The 20,715-nt window shown below is 41.7% G+C and overlaps 1 long non-coding RNA gene across 1 annotated transcript in view; it reads right to left on the bottom strand.

The window, feature by feature from the left end:
- Positions 1 to 20,715, bottom strand: part of LOC124723216 — a 43,318-nt gene that overhangs the window by 788 nt on the left and 21,815 nt on the right. The window contains exon 2 of the long non-coding RNA XR_007006541.1: positions 14,844 to 14,950. This is a non-coding gene — a long non-coding RNA (uncharacterized LOC124723216). The remainder of the gene's footprint in view (positions 1 to 14,843; positions 14,951 to 20,715) is intronic.

The following is a 20,715-nucleotide window of genomic DNA, read 5'->3' as shown; positions in this document are numbered from 1 at the left end:
AGGTATCTGGCCTTGTAAGTAAGATATGGACATAATGTTGAAGGAAACCACGAGTTTACACAGCACACAACATTGTCTTCACTGATAATGATAAAATATTTTGATAAGCTAGATGTTAAAATAATTAAAATAAACAAATACGCCAGGATGTAAAGATCACGATAAAAATAAAAAGCTTAGCATTGCGTGAAACTCTCTCTCTCTCTCTCTCTCTCTCTCTCTCTCTCTCTCTCTCTCTCTCTCTCTCTCTCTCTGTCTTGTAAATTCTTGATTGCCTTCATCATGGTGTCCATATTCTACCTACTAGCTCCAATGGCCTATTTGTTTTTTCTTATACTTCATAACTTTTGTTGCTGCTGATTGTGAAGTTAGGATTATTTTTTGAAACAATTGGAGCCTTAAGTGAGCAAAAATAATGAGTGCAATAATGGGTCCCTATAAACATCCACCATGTTATAAGTCTCCGATGTCAATGAGAAGAAACAGTTCTTATTTCTTTACAAATCTCTCGGAGTCACAAGGTCTCACTCTTTTATCCCTACAGCATGTCCTGCAAATACATTTTCATTTTAAGCAAAAACACCCTAATTTAGAATTCCAACCTGTATACATTTGTATGTGTGGCAATGAACATCAGACAAAACAGAGATGAGCTAAGCACACTGAAAAACATTAAAGCATCAGCTTTGAAAGACTGAGAAATCAATCAGGCAACATACAATTTTAAAAAGAGATCCACAGCAGCTGCATCAACCATAAAAAAAAGAAAAAATAAAGAAAGAAAACTAAAGAAAGAAAGAAAGAAAAAAAATAAAGAAAGAAAGAAAGGAAAGAAAGAAAAGATGTGATCTCCGTTTATCACTATTCCCTTGTCTGTTGTCTGAAAACAGAATGCACCCAGTAAAATGTAATGCACTAACTGTAGAGGGAGAACAAGGCTTGTATACAGTAAGCAGATTAAAGTGGATATAAGTTGCAGTGGTAATGCAAAGATGAAGAGGCTTGCACAAGGTGGTCCATGTGGAGAGCTACATCAAACCAGTCTGAAGATACCATCATCTTCATCAAATCATCATTATTGTCAACAACAATTAAAACATAAAGAGACAGACCAAGGCTACTGTATTTTCTCTGTCTGAGTGTGCAGATGATATTACATCATGGCAGCAGTATATCTACATGCACACCATAAGCTGGGTGTTCCCAAGTTAGATGACAACCAGTATCCATGTGAAAGTGGAAGTGTCTTTTTCATGACAAGTTATGCAGATTATCATCATCTTGCCTTTCGCTGCTGTGGGTGTGTATACATGCCCTGCTACATTGCTGCTCAGGTGCTGTGGACATGTATACATGTGCCGCTTTGATTTTTCTACACTGTTATAGACATCTGAATGCGTCCTGAGCCGCTAACCTCTCAATGCTGAGGACGAGTTACTTCCATACTCGGTGAATAAAAAAGTTTCATGTATTTATCAATAACATATGTGCCTCACTGTGTACTGTCATTTGCAGAACACCTCGTTTCGATATCTTGAATCATTTATGAGACATAACAATTGTTATGAGCACTCGAGTTGTGATGTGTGAGGATGTGAATGGGTGAGTCACACATTACCATCCTTCAAATATAAAACCCAAAATGAGATATCCTTTTGGTATCAACTTTAAATAAAATTTAGGTATCTTGGCTACATTTCATTCCCTGCAATATATAAGCTAACAATCAACCATATGTTAAGTTCACGCAATGCCTTTTTACCTTAGTGAACTCTTTAAAATTCCGTCTGATATTTTACTTAATTTGATGTACGACAGTAAATATGACAGACAATGAAATGAAATTCAGTTCTTTGAGTGCAGCTATCATACTGTAAGCGTGCAGAAATCAAATGTTTCCACCTAATATTTTCCGAAAAATTGGTTCAGTATTTCCTATCGATCGGAACACTGTCTCTCAGACAGGCACCAGCATTTGACAAGCAGTACAGCCATAATAAAAGCAGCCACAACAAGAAATGCAAAGACCTTGTCTGTAGAAGCAAAAGGGTTAACTATCAAGCTTATTTTAAAATGGGTCAGTTGATATTTAGACTCTATATGTAACGGACATCATTTGAACCTTGATTGAGAATACATAAAATATTTTCCCACATACTCATACTCAGGGAATAGGAGTTATACGTAATAGCATACTACAGTGTTCTCATTTATTTGCACCGTATGTATCTGTGTGAAATGTGGATGCATTGTGTAGTATCAAGATATCAATGAATTGTCCGCCTCTGGTAGCTGAGTGGTCAGTGCGACAGAATGTCAATCCTAAGGACCTGGGTTTGATTCCCGCCTGGGTCGGAAATTTTCTCCGATCAGGGGCAATTATGAACAGACACTGATTAAAAGGAAACAATGATTCAAGATAAAGATTATCAAGGTTCATAATACACAGTAACAAATAGGAGTAAAACTGATGCCAGATACTGTATTTCTACTGCAAAGATCACATAGGACAGTTCAGTATCTGCACTCCTACAAAGTTTTGAGCATTGAGGAATGTTATTGTTTCTGACTTGCACAGAGGGCAGTACATTTCCTTGTTTGTACGTCACCCTATCCATACAGGAAGATGTAAACAATGAAATGCATTGCCCTCTACTCAAGTCAAAAACAACAGGTACTCAATACTCAAATCTTTACAGGATTAAATATTACAAGCTGGAAAATAATAACACTATTGAGTTTATGGGTAAGCGTTGTAGGGTTGCCGAATCCAATGATGCACGCTACACCACATGTAATAAACACTATTTTTATTTCTCGTAAGCACACATATACAGTTGTTTACATTCTGAATTCTCGGTACACGTCCGTACACTTTCGCGCGTGACCACAGACTGGGGCAAAGAGCTTGCCAAAAACAAAGATATTAACCGCGACTTGGTCGATAGTCGCCACATTAGCCCCCCCCCCTAGAGTGTGGAGCACAAACATAAATATTGGGGCATACATGTAAAGGAAACACCCAGGGGGGAGGGAGAGGGTGTTTAATCAGAAACCATACCTTACATTACATTACATTAGTAATTGAAGTCTTCGAGCCAGCGAGGGGGGCGGATGGTCCTGCCTGACCGGGTGAATCCTCGTACAGCAGTTGAGGGATCTGGGGAGGGGATGGTGGGTTGTGAGGGGCCAGGATAGCGGATCTGAATGCCTGTGGCGGTACATATGACTTTGACCGTTGATGGGTCAGTACCAACAGGCAAGGGGACAGACTGGAGGAGATGAATGTGAGTTAAGTTGTCACTGGGGAAGCTGGCTTGTTCGTAGAAGATGTACACATTACCCGGCTGCATAACAAAAAACACATTAGAGCTGCAAATGAGATCTGTGTTGACATTCACTACCACTTCCTGATACGGGTTGACAGAATCTCCACACGAGTCGTCATCGGTGACATCACACGCTCTGAGGCTGGTCCCTGATACATCACTGAATCCTAACAGGGGAGAGGCGAGGGGCTGCCTGTAGGAGGGTAAGTCATCACACGCATCACTCTGCCTAGGAATGTCACACGCACCTGTAGCACTGTCACACGACTGGGAGTGGGGAACGTCACACATGTGGGAATGGGCGTCGCTCATCCATGGACTGTCGGTAGATGCCTCATGCGAGGTGGGTGCAGCAGGGGATGGGGTCTGACTGGGAGGGATATCGGGCAGTTCTCCCAGAGTCCATGCAGGTTTGAGGCGGCAGACGGATACCGTTTGAGGCGTGCTGTTAATGAGCACTTCGAACGTGTTGGTACGCCATGGTATGACTCTGTGCGGGCCCGTATATGGAGGTCTGAGTGCCGGTCGGATGGTGTCGTCACGCACCATGACGTGAGTGCACGACGCCAAGTCCTTATGCAGAAATACGGGAGGGGGCGTGTGTGGTCGAGGAGGCGGCACGCGGATGTTAGCAATTAGCTCCTTGACCTGCCCGACGAATGTCGAGTCGCAGATTTGATCTGGAGGAAGTGAAGGCTCAACTAACTCTGCTGGGAGTGTGAGGGGTTCTCCATACAGTACCTCTGCCAGGGATGCGCCAAGGTCCTCTTTGTACGCGGCCCGAATGCCTAACATTACCCATGGTAAGGCATCGGCCCACTCACCTCCGTGGCACATCAGGGAAGCTTTAAGCGTTCGGTGCCAGCGTTCCACAAGCCCATTGCTCTGGGCGTGGTATGCTGTAGTCCTAAATCGTTTCACCCCACACAGTTCACAAAGCTGTCGGAAGAGGGCAGACTCGAACTGGCGGCCCTGGTCGGTGGTGACAGAGACTGGGCAGCCGAAGCGCGAGATCCACATTAACAGCAGGGCTCGGGCCACTGCATCGGCTGTGATAGTAGTGAGAGGAATTACCTCTACCCAGCGGGTAAACCTGTCAATTGCGGACAGTATGTAACGGAAGGGGCCTGAGGGGGGTAAGGGCCCGACGATATCGATGTGTATGTGCTGGAATCTTCTTTTTTGCCACATCGAACGTACCCATGGGGGGCTGTGCATGACGTCCTACTTTTGCGCGCTGACAAGCCACACATGCTCGTGCCCAACTGCGACACTGTTTTATCACCCCGGGCCAAACAAAACGTTCAGATACCAGACGTGCGGAGGCGCGAACGCCAGGGTGTGCCAAGTCGTGGATACTATTAAATATGTCCCGGCAGAGAGGTGCAGGAATCACCGGGCGTATGCGTCCTGTTGAAATGTCGCACCAGATGGGTGATGAAAACCCAGGAAGTGTCCGTAACTCTAGTTTGAGTCCTGTTTTGATATCGGAACGCAATGCTGCGAGTTCAGTATCCTCTGTCTGCAATTTAGGGAGCTCACTGAGGTCCAGTTGTGAAGATAAAACCGACACCCGAGACAGAAAATCAGCGACGACATTGTCTGCGCCTCTGACGTAACGTATGTCATTCATAAACTGACATATAAGGTCCATATGCCTAAAACGTCTCGGGGATGAGTCCTTACCTGGGTTACGGAAAGCGTAAACCAATGGCTCGTGGTCGATAAATACCACGAGATGGCGACCTTCGATATCGTCTTGGAAATATTTGATAGCCGCGTAAATAGCAAACAGTTCCCGGTCGAAGGTCGACCATTTACGTTGGGAAGCGGTCAGTTTGTGAGAGAAAAATCTGAGCGGCTGTACAACAGAACCCACGGATTGCTGAAGTACTGCCCCCACTGCTGTATCACTTGCGTCTGTAGTAAGCGAGATGGGAGCATCAGGAATGGGGTGAGCAAGCGTAACAGCTGTCTGTAAGGCTGACTTTAGATTATCAAATGCGCGACGCATATCTGGAGTCCACGTGACCGCCCGAGACCCTGATGTGTTTTTTCCTGCGAGGGCATCCATCAGTGGGGCTTGTATGTCGGCGGCGCGGGGAATATGTTTACGGTAGTAATTTACCGTTCCAAGGAAGCGGCGGAGGCCCTGAAAATCTTTGGGCAAAGGCACCATACTAATGGCCTCCACCCGTTCAGTTAGGGGGCGGATGCCGTCGCCCGAAACTCTGTGGCCCAGAAAAGTGACACTGGTGCGGCGGAGTTGTGACTTAGTATTGTTCACTGCGATACCGTTTGCTTTTAATAGTTGGAGCACTGTATTTAAATGTTGTTCATGTTCCTCGAGGGAGGAAGAAAAAATTAACAAGTCGTCCAGGTACGCATATGCAAAGTCCAGTTTTCCAACCAGCGAGTCGATGAACCGTTGCCACGTCTGTGCAGCATTTTTAAGGCCGAATGGCATAAACAAATACTCGAACAACCCGAACGGGGTGATGATAGCGGTCTTTTCAACATCCTCAGGTGCCATTGGCAGTTGGTGGTACGCCTTATGACAATCGACTACACTGAAAATTTGTGCCCCATGCAGCTGGGAAGCAAAGTCTTGAATATTTGGGACGGGATAATTATCTAAAATTGTTCTGGCGTTAAGCGCCCGATAGTCACCGCAGAGGCGGAAAGTGTCATCTTTCTTAGGCACCAAATGAATGGGTGACGACCAACAACTAGAAGAAGGGCGGATAGTCTTATTATCTAAAAGTTCCTGAACAATAGCTTTGGCGTGTTTAAGTTTTTCCGGATTTAAACGCCTAGCCTTTGCACGTACCGGTGGGCCTTCTGTGGTATTTATTCTGTGGACAGTACCGTTATTGATCGCGAACACCGATGGGGATGCTGGACCAGCACCCGTTGCACTGTGACTAACCTGTAATGCACACGTGTGTGTGTCCAAGGCCGGCAGTTCAGCAGCAGTGGCGGTGATCCACTGGTAGTCCTTGTCGAAGAGCTCGGTGGGGTACCTGGTAGCGTCGCGGGTACAGCTTCCGTCCGGCAGTAGAAATGTCACGCGGCGTCGGCTGCAGGTGCGAGGAAGTGGTGCGGGGGTTGGGGGCGTGGCCGTGTGCGACAGCTGGGCGGTCTGCTTACGCGCGTCCGTGAGCTTGGCTTGCACGGCGGCGATGCGTAAGCGGAGGGCCCCATTGCTGTCCCGAAGTTCGTCGTTGTGTGATCTAAGAGAAAGCACTGCAACAGCAGTTTCCGCTAGCTCACACAGCAGAATGGCGCTTTCGGATGAGAGGGGTAAGATATCTGAACCGGTGGTACGGTCTCCCGAGTTAAAGGTTAGTGTACCTCGTTGTAGGTCGGGTGACAGTGCGTGGGCTAAGAGAAAATCTACCCCAAGCACAGGTTCATCCACATCCGCGATAACGAAAGTCCACTGTAAGGGCGTATTAATGTCCTGCAATTTAAGGCTTAAATTCGTTATTCCATGAGAGCGGATCAGGGAATTATTGGCGGCTCGAAGCGGGGGGCAAGGCTCGAATTTAATACCTGCGGACAAAGGTATCACACTAACCTCAGCCCCCGTGTCGACTAGAAATGAAAGGCAAGACACTGCATCTTTCACGTACAAGCGTCCTGGTGCGTGAGGAGAAGAAGTATTTAGTGATAGGCGTCTGTGCGGGTCAACGCGGCCCGTAGCACCTGAATTGGGTCGCGTTATTAGTTTGGGAACGCGCATGGAGAACGACAGTTCTTAGCCGCGTCGCCAAAGCGGGAGTGGAAATAACACCAAGCGGGGCGGCGCGTGGCGTCGCCCGTCGTGCTGGTTGAGGTCGAAGCGGCAGTGGAGGGGGACTTGTTTGTAGTTCCCTCCGATGGCGACGCTGCAGTAGTGCTGGTAGGAGAGGAGTTACTGCGGCAGTTGCCAGGCGGCGTTGGCTCCGCGCGCATGCGTGGAGCGAGTCGTGCGCACTTTGTACTGCAGGATGGGAACTGCCGCGCAGGTGTGCCAACCCCTGAGGCCTGAGGGCACCCTGGGGGGGCATGCGGGGGGGGGCAGAATGTTGTAAACCTGGTCTGCGATCTTCAGTTTGGCATCTAGTGGGGCCGAAGTTACATGTAGAAGGTGAAGTTGAACTTGCGGGGGAAGTTTCAGCAACCAGATGGTCCAAAGTGTAATGTCCGGCATGTGATGCGTGTCAATCATAGCGCGGAGATGACGCCAGAGTTGCAACGGGGACCTGGATCCCAGCGATTCCTGACTGATGAGGCGGATAGCTTCCTCTGTCGATGTGGATAGTCGCTCGAGGATGGTGCGTCGGGCGAACGCATATTTGTCCGTAGCGGGGGGCGAAGCCACAATGTCGCAGATCAGATCCGGTTCGTCATGGAGGTGACACAGTAAGCATAGGAACTTCGAATTGTCGTCGGCGACGCCGTGTAGCTGCAGGACGTGGTCGACCAAGGTAAACCATGTGCGTGGGTGATCCTTGCAAAGGGGTGGTAGCTTCGGCCAACGGGTGGGAAAGTCTTGACATAAATGTTTATCAGAAACTGTCTCTCCCTGTCCATAGTTCTGCAACGTAATTGTCTCGGGTGCAGTAGCGGTGCACCAGCTTCCGCCACTGTCAGTGGCACGCGGCACGGTAGGCGCGGCTGGCTCGACCTTGGTCGAGAAATCAACGAATCGAGCGGTCGACGGAGTAACGCCGACGGGCGTAGAATGGACCGGCGCGGTAGAATCAACCGTAGTCGACCGATGTGCGGCGAACGACGGAATACAGTTTCCGGGCCCCTCCCCTACAGGTGCATTAAAATAGTTAAAATCACCTAATGTTTGTGGAACACACGCGGCAGGAACGGCGTGTGCCGTCGGAAACACTCGTAAAGCGGACGCTGGTGGTGTAGGGGGGGTTGGTGCAAAATCCGGAGTTCCGGCAGAAATATGAACTCTCCTGTCTTGAGCGTCCGGCTCGATTTGTACAGTCACTGATTCGGGTGGAAAATTCACACTTGCACTTGGGAAACCTGTAAACATAGTCACTGGGGTTTGAGCACATTGTGTCGGCTGTTGAGCACTCGGAACACGTGGCTGTGGAATTGTATAAACACTGTCCTGTTGAGTACAGCTAATCAATGTGTTCAGAAACTGCGTAGAGCTACTGCGGACGCCCGGTGGATAATTGTAAAACCATGCCGAAGCGTCCGTTGGAACACTTAGTTGGCACGTGGTCGGTGTAGCAGGCGGCAAGCGCTCCATTGTGTACTGTTCGACGGTATAAGATTTCGTTGTAGCACTCGCGAAGAAAATTCGGGGTCACCAGTATGGGTAAGCGTTGTAGGGTTGCCGAATCCAATGATGCACACTACACCACATGTAATAAACACTATTTTTATTTCTCGTAAGCACACATATACAGTTGTTTACATTCTGAATTCTCGGTACACGTCCGTACACTTTCGCGCGCGACCACAGACTGGGGCAAAGAGCTTGCCAAAAACAAAGATATTAACCGCGACTTGGTCGATAGTCGCCACAAGTTGTTATTGTTAACTGTTAAGTGAGGTCAGATCAATCAGTTTCAAATGTATATGGTCCTGTAAAATTGATACACCATATTTAAACAAAGTTGAGAAACATTGTTGCAAGTACCTACAAGAAGAAAATTTTGTTGGTTTTACTATTCGGAATACCTATGATCCAATCTGCAAGTCAATATATTATTAAAATACATTAAACTTCTAAACAAAAACTATTTAAAATGCGGTTAATACCCAAACAACAGCAGAGAGAGTATAGAGACATTTGCAGCAGTTGAGAAAGATCTTCCCTCTAATCTCACTCAATGGATTTAGGATATTCATTGGGAGGCAGATGCACAAGCTACAACTAATGGATAAGACAGATCAGTCAATAGAGACTGTTGCTCCAAATCATCTATACATACTACATAATAACTGTAGTATTTATCTAATACATTAAGTAGTAAAGAACAAAATCTAAGCTACAAATACATTCTTTGTCTTAATTTTATCAAATTTGAAATTATCCTGGGCTTCCCAAAAATATGAGGTGATTTTCTTCAAGACTGTATAAATAATTAATGTTACCACAATACTACATGGTAATTTCTTGTACAAATTCGAAACAATCTCATTACTCCCAAATGAGTCTTAAAATGTCATTTCACAAATGGACAAGTAACTGCAAGCTGTATTGATATCTGCTGATCGGAATGCTTTTCCAAGTTCTAAGATCTCCTCTAATCAATCTGATTGTCTAATGGAGAATTGCATCTAGAATTTTTAGTGACACACACAAACTCCGTCCGAACAGGCCTTGGAAGGCCCAACGGCACCGACCAGTCGCCATGTCATCCTCAGCCCAAAAGGCATCACTGGATGTGGATATGGAGGTGCATGTTGTCAGCACACCGGTCTCCCAGCCGTATGTCAGTTTGCAAGACCAGAGCCACTACTTCTCAATCAAGTAGTTCCTCAGTTTGCCTCACAAGGGCTGAGTGCACCCCACTTGCCAACAGCGCTCGGCAGACCGGATGGTCACCCATCCAAGTGCTAGCCCACCCCAACAGCACTTAACTTCGGTGATCTGACGGGAACCAGTGTTACCACTGCGACAAAGCCACTGGCTAGTGACACACACTAGCGTGATGAATTAACAGCCATACTACAAAGTAAAGGTACAGCAGTCGCATACTCCATTTTCTGCATACATGTAGAGCTGTACTCTGTGTTTTACAGTCATATATGTTTAACACTTAGGCGCCGACGCCCTTAAAAATATAGGCGTGCGCGACCTGCCCGAAAGTCCAATGCCTGTACTTTTACGGACGCATGTTCTCGTTCTTCCCCTTCCTTCCTTTGTGTTGTTACAGCTCCCGCTTGTCTGGGAGGTGCTGCATGGACTGTAGTTCGAGTATTGGTCACTAGATGGTGCGGGCATGCTGTGGAAGGGTGTGCTTCCCCTTTTATTTGTCGGGTTTATTGAGCGGTGATTTTTTCCCACACGGTCTCAGTAGCGTCGACATGGCGAAGCGTGGTTTGACAGATGAAGAAATTGCTCACGAGTTACTTCGTGATTTAGAAGAAAGTGACATTGATTTGTCAGAGGAAGATATTGTAGATGACTCTGATGATGATGTGGACTATGTTCAAGAAGTAGTTTCTGGCAGTTCAGTTAAAGAATTCTGACAACAAAACATGTATAATTTTTGTTCAGATTTTCACTGAAAAAGCTCTCAGTACATAATTATGATTTTCTTTGCAAATACTACTCTTCTGATAGATTCAGAAGAGGAGAGCAGGTGTCCAAGCACTTCAACAGCAAATAATCCCGCCTGAAGAACGAGTGAGACTGACGGCGAGGGGGAAGCCGAGACCTGCGCACCGCACCAATTCTGAGGAAGGTTGGACGGCTACTGATCGTGCATCAGGGGATATTGATCTATTCTCAGGACAATCTGGAATATGCAATGTTGTCAGTTTGGACCAGATCAGTGCACCTCTAGAATTTTTTTCATATTTCCTGACAGACAGTATGATGAAACATATAAAGGAACAAACTAATATGTATGCTCAACAATGCATCAGGAAATTATGAAGCACAAATTCCGTTTCACCCACCTGCTCATTATCAAAGTGGAAAGAAGTTACACTTACGGAAATAAGGAAGTCCATTTGTGTGTAAGTGTGAGGCCACGTATACGAGAGCATTGGTCCAAGAACCCTGCTGTGTCGTGTAATTTCTGTCCAAACATCTTGAGCCGTGACAGATTTCTTTCTATTTTGAGAAACTTCCACATTAGTGATAATTCCTTAGCTAAGAGGAAAGAAGAAACTGGCTATGACCCACTGCACAAGGTGAGATCCCTCCTAGATAATGAGTGTGCTAATTTCCAGCATGCGTATACAACATCTCGAAAAATTACAATAGATGAAGGCGTGTGTAAATTTCGAGGTCGTGTGTATTTCAAACAGTGCATGCCACAAAAACCAAATAAATACGTCTGACACAGGTTACTTCTGGAATTTCTCCGTTTATGCGGGTGAAAGGTCTGACACAGTGAATCTGGTAAAGACATTGTTTGCAAATCTGTCAGGAAAAGGCTACACTTTGTTTACGGACAGATTCTACACAAGTCCAATACTTGCTTCAGAACTGGAAACTGCAAAAACTGCTCTTGTGGGAACAACAAGAAAATCTCGGCAGGGATTGCCTCGTGCTATAAAAGATCTGAACCTTCAGCGAGGTGAACTTATTTTCAGGCGTAAAGGAAATATGTCAACACTGTGTTGAAAGGACAAAAGAAATGTGCATATGATAAGTACAAGGCACACTGCTGAGATGGTCACTTTCACTGATGAGAGAGGAAGAGAGAAGTCGAAGCCAGCCTGTGTAGTGGACTACAAGTTTGGTGTTGACTTATCAGATCAGCGATTGTCATACAGCGCATTTGAACGTTGAACTGTGAAGTGGTGGAGAAAGTTGGCATTTCATGTTATACTAATGGCGATTGTAAATTCCTGCATATTATACAATAACATTACTGGAAAATGCCTCACAACATCTAACTTCATGACAGTTATCTGTGCAGATATTGCACAAAGCAAAGATCTTGAACCCCGACCTGGTCCATCTGGACTCTCAATACTATTAACTGGAAATAATTTCCTGGAAAAGATTGATACAGAAGTAGGTAAGAAACAGAAACAAAAACAGTGTGTAGTGTGTTCTCTGACAGAAAAAAAACTGACTGGAAAAGTGTGGCGAAAAGACACAAGCTACCAGTGTAGTGAATGTAAAGTAGCATTGTGCAAAATGCCGTGCTTCAAAATTTACCACAAAATGAACAAAATTGCATCCTAAAATAGTTACAGGAGGTTACTGTAGATAAGGCATACTGTATCCATCATAATTACAATTTTTGTGTAAAATAAAAAAGATTTCCTTCTAGAAAATACAGTGAACATACCTTTGACCAATTTTTCCTTTTTTCAAAAACAATGTTATAATAATAACACTTGTCAAAAGTATGTATTAATTCAAGAGAAAGGTATTATATATGGTTTTAAACAAGAAAGTCTAGGTTTTCCAATAAGAGTAATTTTATTGCTATAACTGAAACCTTTAATGAGTTGTAGTAGTTTAAAGTACGTTAAAATCAGCCAGTCTTTATGGTAGACACCCGTGCGCAATGACTCAGTACCCGAAGTGTTAAGATCGAAAAACTTCAAAAAATGCTAATTTTAGAATGGTGTCTTCACACTGTGTTTAGAAACAAGACACTAATAACTGTCAGGAGACACCAATTTCTTGGCCTATAGATTAAAATAAGTTTTTCCAGTTCACTTCACCCATCTGTCAAATGTAATGTAAAAGCCAACTAAGGACCGTAACAAAGTCAAGGGAGCCTGCTGTTTCAACTTAATTTGTGGAGTAATTAATCCAATCATTTATCATCAATTTCATGCCATTAATTGCTATTGCAAATACTGTCAAATACACCTATACTTTCATTTCTGCACATCTGCATTTATATACAACAAAAATGTATTATGGTGTGAATATGGTAACACTATGAAAAACATTGAAACCAGCCACAATTTGATCAAATGAAAGATTTATGTTTTATTTACTAGGGGTACATGTAACCTGAACTTCAGAAAATATAATCTAATCAGATAGATAAAAAGTCTACTCACCAAGCTGTGGCAGGAGATACCACATATAAAGGTATTGGAATTTGCAGACTTTCGGAGCCACTGGCTTCTTCTTCTGGCAGAAGGGTTGAAGAGGGAGGAAGAAGGATGAATAAAAAGACTTATCAGATGGGATGAGAAGGAAAGACTGACTCAAACTGGATGGAGAAAATTTGGGAAAAGTCGCTCACAAGTGAATTGACTGAATCAGTCATTCCTTCTCATCCCATCCACTGTCTCCCCTGACCTGGGATTTTGGGTGACTTTTCCATACTCTCCCCATTTCCTAAAACTCACCACTCCTTTTCCTTCTCCCCTCTTTCTTTCCCTTCACCTCTTCTGCCACAAGGAGTGACTGGCTCCAAAAGCTTGCTAATTTTGATACCTTTATATACGTTTTCTCCTGCTGCTGCTTGCCGAGTAGATTTTTTTATCCATACAATTACATTATATTTTCAAAAACTGATTTTTTTTTCATTGAAATATCAGCTCAACTTCAGATTGTTGCACACATTTCTTGTGGATTTTACATATTTCTTGAAACACAAAAAAATCCATGAAAAAATACCGCCTATTCTGCCATCTAAGTATCTGATTAATTCCCATGACAGTTGCTGATAAATAAATAATTCATTCAATGCAGTTGCAGCACACCACTATGACTGCCACTGACCCTTGACCACTAAAATTACTGACTAGAGGGTGAACACGTGTGAAATTGGTATGCTAATTGTCAACAGGTCTTATTTTCCAACTGTAATTCAGTTTGCTTCATCATGCTGGTTGCATATATGTTTGTCCCACTGTGAGACAGTCAACCAATAGTATTGTGCATCACCACTGCATACTGATGTGGGATGCTATTCAGAATGATTCAGAAGCTTCCGCAAGACAAGTATATGGATCTCTACTGCCCAGGAAAAGACATAGGATTTTATGATAGAAGGCGTATCCTAATACAAAACTTCAATAATTTAAAATCTAGAACTGCCCTACTTACTTGCAGAAATAATAGGAAGTGACAAATCGGACAGCAACACAAAGCTACAAAAGAACTGAAGAGAAAAAAGTAAGAAACAAAAGAGCAAAAAGTTGAAAGAGATGATGACACAGAAGGGAGAACCAGGAATAAATAAGTATTTTAATATTACTTTGACATTGAAACTTTGATGAGGCATTATCTTTTGTTAATTGACATTAATATGATTCACCAGTATCACCATTACTAATAGTAATCTGAAATAAATGGGCTGTTGTAAATATGAAAAGAACAACTATACAATAACCAGAAGGAATGTTAACTATGTATCATTTTCCTACAGAAAAAAAGAGAAAGTTCCAGAGAATTGAGTAACCTCAAATGAAATTATTCAGCTTTTCTGATGTGAATGGCCACATCATAGTGGCTGCAAAAGTTCATAATATTTCCACTACAGATTGCAGTGGTAGTAGCAGCAGCACACCCCTGCTATGAAGATACAGATGTTCGCTCAAGCACTTGTTGCTAATCACAAATATGATTATAAAGTTTTTAAAAAAAAAAAAACAATTTATAGGACTTCCTACAGCTGCTTAATTTATTCATTTCATCAGACTATTGCTGGTTAAAAATAATTTCATAATTTGGCTTTCTTTATAACTGTTCTTGGCTAAGGTAAATTAATCTATGTAGTTATCTGTAAAGTTTTCTCACCAATGATGGCGAAAAATTAGGTAGCCACTAAACAAGAACACTATTCAAAAACTCAAGTACACAAAATAACAAAGAAACATCAAGAAAACACTTACACAATCTAGAGATTCATTTAGCATGATCCTTTCGTGTCTTTCTCCTTCATAGTTTACGTCATCAGAGAAGATTCTCTCAAGAGACCACACAGTGCACATACTGACTCCTGCAAAAGAAAACATCTTCTAATTATACAAAATTTGTGACCATCTGAAATAGTTTGAATTAACATTCAACAATAACACCAGACAAGGAGAGAAATGAAACAAAATTTGTAAACATACATGAGAACTAAGTGTATATGAGCAATAGATTAAATGTATGCTGAAGAATGTAAGATTAATTTTGCAAGCAAGCAATTTGTTCTGTACGTGCAACAAAGCACTAAATATGTATCAAGTGCTAATAAACACAAGTATGCTGATGATACAAGTATAGTAATAACATCCAAAAACCAAGAACTAAGCGATGTAATTGTAAATGATGTTTTTCATAAAATTATTAAGTGGTTCTCAGCAAACGGACTCTCTTTAAATTTTGATAAAACACAGTATATACAGTTCCGTACAGTAAGTGGCACAACTCCAGTAATAAATATAGACTTTGAACAGAAGTCTGTAGCTAAGGTAGAATTTTCAAAATTTTTAGGTGCGTCCATTGATGAGAGGTTAAACTGGAAGCAACACACTGATGGTCTGCTGAAACGTCTGAGTTCAGCTACGTATGCTATTAGGGTTATTGCAAATTTTAGTGATAAGAATCTCAGTAAATTAGCTTACTATGCCTACTTTCATTCACTGCTTTCGTATGGCATCATATTCTGAGGTAATTTATCGTTGAGTAGAAAAGTAATCATTGCTCAAAAACGTGTAATCAGAATAATTGCTGGTGCCCACCCACGGTCATCCTGCAGACATCTATTTAAGGATCTAGGGATCCTCACAGTAACCTCATAGCATATATATTCACTTATGAAATTTGTTGTTAATAATCCAACCCAGTTCAAAAGTAATAGCAGTGTGCATAGCTATAACACCAGGAGAAAGGATGATCTTCACTATGCAGGGTTAAATCTGACTTTGGCACAGAAAGGGGTAAATTATGCTGCCACAAAAGTCTTTGGTCACCTACCAAACAGCATCAAAAGCCTGACAGATAGCCAACCAACATTTAAAAATAAATTTAAAGAATTTCTAGATGACAACTCCTTCTACTCATTGGCTGAATTTTTAGATATAAATTAAGGTAGGGGAAAAAAACCAACTTAAACATTAATGTCATGCAATATTTTGTGTAATGTAATATCTTGTACAGACATCTTTTATTAACCTGACACATTCTACATCATTACAAAGTGTCGGATTCATGATCTATGGAACAAGTATTAATCTAATCTAATCTAATCTATACTTTAGAAAAGGGTCAAGGTACATTTAATTTGTGTGTCATTATCTTCATGACAATGCAAGGTTTACCTGAACCTTCAAACCTAAACTATGTGCCTATTAAGTATCCCACGTACATGAAATATTACTACACTTAATGATTTGTCAATAAGCCCTCAAACTGTTTTAATACTTGGTTCTTTATGGTATTATTGTGTTGTAGTTTGTACAGGAACCATTGGACTAACTTCCATAATCTCCCTCATCATTACTGATTGTAACCACAACCATTGGCTAGGTATTTACACTAGCTTGTGGAGTCTCCCCATGACAATTTGCCAACAATATCTTCACTTATACTTGAGCTCCCAGTGTACTGTAATGCAATTATTATGTTTATACTATATATGGATAGACATTGCAAGAGGAAAGTTGTGCCAAAACTGGCTTCTCAATGTGCTTAACACTATATAAAAAAACTATTTTCCTGCATACATCAATTACTATCAGTCACTAAGATTATCATGTTCTCCAACAATACCACAGCACTCCATTTTCTGATAGATGACTTGAGCAATTTAATGTCAACATCAAAAATCTGAAGTTCTCTCTTTGACATATTGATACATTCATGTACTTATGTTTAGTGTTAGTGAAAATATGGCACTATGAAACTGTTCAATTAATAGTAATTCACAGTGTACTATTTTAGTGACTATCATCCAGCAGTGCACCCAAAAATTAATGACCAAAAGAGAACTGCACTGAAACAAGAAATAAATAATGAAAATAATAACAAAACATGAACCCTGAAATTTAACAACAAATTTATGCCTGGAAGCTTATGGAATATACATCATGCTGCATTAAGTGCTGTTCCTTTGGCACCCAACCCCCCTCCCCACCTAGTGGTACTTTCCCATGTTTGCATTTATTGGACTGTACAAAACAAATTAATTGGCTTCAGGCTGTTCCAGCTGGTGCACTCCCTGTTATGCTGCAGAGCACCCTTACTCCACATAGCACTAACTGTGAACAACTGTACTGCATTGGGTTGGCACTGTGAGCCTTTCAATTTGTTGCTTGTGCTTTACATCATTGCCGACATCATTTTGTTATTCATGGATACAGGAAATAAAGGAAATAAATAAGAAATAACTATTTTAAAAGAAATAAAGAAATTAGGTACGTTTATTACACTTCTGAAATCTGATAGTCTCTCTTCAGAACACAAGCAGAAATATCAGGTGTTAAGGCGTTCACAGCATTGTCGTGGAGGATGCTCTTAATTGTCACATTCTGAAGAAACAGTCGTTCATTGCTGAAAAAAGCTACTCACAAAAGTATGTAGTGCCGAATACACACATGATCTATGTGGTATTTTTGTGCTGCTTGGGAAATGTTTTTTGCTGTAATGAATGGTACCACAATGACAAATTAAACATATTGTAGCACTTATTTCATCAAAGTTGAATTTTGCAAGTCTAATACTTCTAACTGCAGTGACATTAGCAAACCATTGGAAGAAACTGAAAATAAGTGCTGAACATTTCATTTCCAATTCTAAGTTGGTGAGCTCTTTGAATCTGGTTTCAAGAGATATGGTGAGCTTCTTTACCTTGGCTCTGTAACTGTGAAACTGGTACCTTCAGGCAGTTTTAAAGGCAAATGACTCTGCCTCTCAAACAAAGATAACTTTTCTATGAATGATTTGATTTGATCGTTCATGTGAACTATCAGCTGCTCTTTGGCCTGCAATGATGAATTTAAGTTGTTGAGATGTATATTTATTTTAGCCAAAGGCATCAAATCTTTTAGGCAATGAATTACTTCCCCTTTCATTTTGAGACGCAGGGATATTTTCTTATGAATGGCACAGAAAATATCATCAAAATCCTTTCCCCAGGTAGGCCGATGAAGTGTGCTGTGATGAGTATGTCCCCATACCCTACTTCCATACCAATCAGGAATCCTTTGAATTGGTGGCAATTTGCACCATGATAAACAAAATGTGAAATCTTGGTGATGGCCAATCATTTTTAAGGCATCACTGTCGGCGGCTACAGAAATGAGTCTGTCCCACGACAAATTCATATTGCCTACTGATAAACAAATAGCTTCAATAATAGCAAGTCCTATTGCGATGTAGTCAAGCATCACCACATCCAAAATGTGCAATGTGCTTCCAATAAATCAGATGAAATTTTAATGTATTATTAGCTACTGATATGCCAATCGTTTTTAATTATGGCAGAGCATGGAATAAGGAAAATGAAATAATGGTGTATAATGTAAACCATGGACCTTGCTGTCGGTGGGGAGGCTTGCGTGCCTCATTGATACAGATAGCCGTACCGTAGGTGCAACCACAAAGGAGGGTTGTCTGCCGGGACAATAGTCTGGATGATTGACTGATCTGGCCTGATAACATCAACCAAAATGGCCTTGCTGTGCTCATGCTGCGAACGGCTGAAAGCAAGGGTAAACTACAGATGTAATTTTTCCTAAGGGCGTGCAGTTTTACTGAATGGTTAAATAACCATTTGGTTCTCCGGGTGGCGACTACTCGATAGGACATCATTATCTGGAGAAAAGAAAGAAAACTGGCATTCTAAGGATCAGAGCATGGAATGTCAGATACCTTAGTCACGCAAGTAGGGAAAATGGATAGGTTAAAGTTAGATGTAGTGGGAATTAGTGAAGTTTGGTGGAAGCAGAATCAAGACTTCTTGTCAGGTGAATACAAGGTTATCAATACAAAATCACATATGGGTCATGCAGCAGTAGGTTTAATAATGAATAAAAAATAGGAACATGGATAAGCTACTACGAACAGCATAATGAATACATTATTGTAGCCACGATAGACACAAAGACCGTGCCTACCACAGTAGTGTAAGTTTATATACAACTAGATTCACAGATGATGAAGAGATTGAAAAAATGTATGATGCGATAAAAGAAATTATTAAGATAGTTAAGGGAGACAAAACTTTAATAGTATACGGGACTGGAATTCAATAGTAGGAAAAGGAAGAGAAGAAAAAGTAGTAGCTGAATACGGACTGGGGGTAAGGAATGAAAGAGGAAGCCGCCTGGTAGGATTTTGCACAGAGCACAACTTAATCATAGCTAGCATTTGGTTTAAGAATAATGAAAGAAGGCTGTACATGTGGAAGAGGCCTGCAGACACTGAAAGGTTTCAGACAGATTATTTAATGGTGAAACAGAGATTTAGGTACCATATTTTAAATTGTAAGACTTTACCAGGGGCAGATGTGGACTCGGGCCTCAATTTATTGGTTATCAACTGAAGAAACTGCAAAAAGGTAGGAATTTAAGGAGATGGGACCTGGATAGACTGAAAGAACTAGGGGTTGTAGAGAGTTTCAGAGAGAGCATTAGGGAATGATTGACAAGAACAGGGGAAAGAAATACAATAAAAGAAGAATGGGTAGCTTTGAGAGATGAAATAGTGAAGGCAGCAGATGATCAAGTAGGTAAAAAGACGAAGGCTGGTAGAAATCCTAAGGGGGCAGAAGAGATTTTGAATTTAATTGATGAAAACCTAAATATCTTGGAAATTTTACTAAAAACATAAAACTGGGAGGAGATTTGCGAAAAAAACTTAGGTCAGGAAATCTTCTGTGAATTTTATACAAATGTTAAATGTCCAAAAGTATCTACGAAAGTAAAAAAAGCTCAGTAGAAACTGGATCACACCAAAAATTATTCAGAGTAGGGAAGAAGTAAAAGAAGCACATAAAGATTATCAGGAGGATAAATGCTTAGCGAAGAGTGAGGTCTATAAAGAAATGTAGAAAGCTCATAGCAGGTTGATAAGGAAGACAAAAGCCAGCTATTACAAACATACAACTGAAACTTCCTCAAATGTCTCCAAAACTTTGGCAGAAAATAGACAGAAATGCCAGCTTATGTTAATATCACACTGAGAAACGAAGGAACACAGTTAAATGGTCCATAAGAAGTATGTGGAATTTTATATCTGTACTACATACAGGTAGATGTAATGGTTGTGTTCGTCAAAAATTAGAATGGTCAAATAGTAAATAACATAAAAAGCTTCAAAAAAGTAACAGATTGTATATTCCTATCACCTACAGATGAGACAGAAGTCACAAGTATAATTAAATCCCCCCCCACCAAAAAAAAAAAAAAAAAAAAAAAAAAAGAGAGAGAGAGAGAGAGAGAGAGAGAGAGAGAGAGAGAGAGAGAGATTGCATGGCATGTCTCCTAGAATAATTAACCATATTTCTAAACACCTAACAAAGCCTATCACATTTCTTACAAATCACATATCATAGGAAGGGGTCATGGAAAAATGTCACCAAGGCAGTGCTGCAGAAATAAATTCAAATACTTACAAATATTTACAGTGCCTGCACTGTATATACACTGAAGCACCAAAGAAACTGGTATAGGCAAGCATATTCAAATACAGAGATATGTAAACAGGCAGAATATGGCACTGTCGTCGGCAACACCTATATAAGACAACAAGTGTCTGGCACAGTTGTTAGATCGG

This window comes from Schistocerca piceifrons, chromosome X, assembly GCF_021461385.2.
Source record: "Schistocerca piceifrons isolate TAMUIC-IGC-003096 chromosome X, iqSchPice1.1, whole genome shotgun sequence".
NCBI lineage: Eukaryota > Metazoa > Arthropoda > Insecta > Orthoptera > Acrididae > Schistocerca > Schistocerca piceifrons.
The sequence above is the reverse complement of the archived record's forward strand: the minus strand, read 5'-3'. Positions and strand labels throughout refer to the sequence as shown.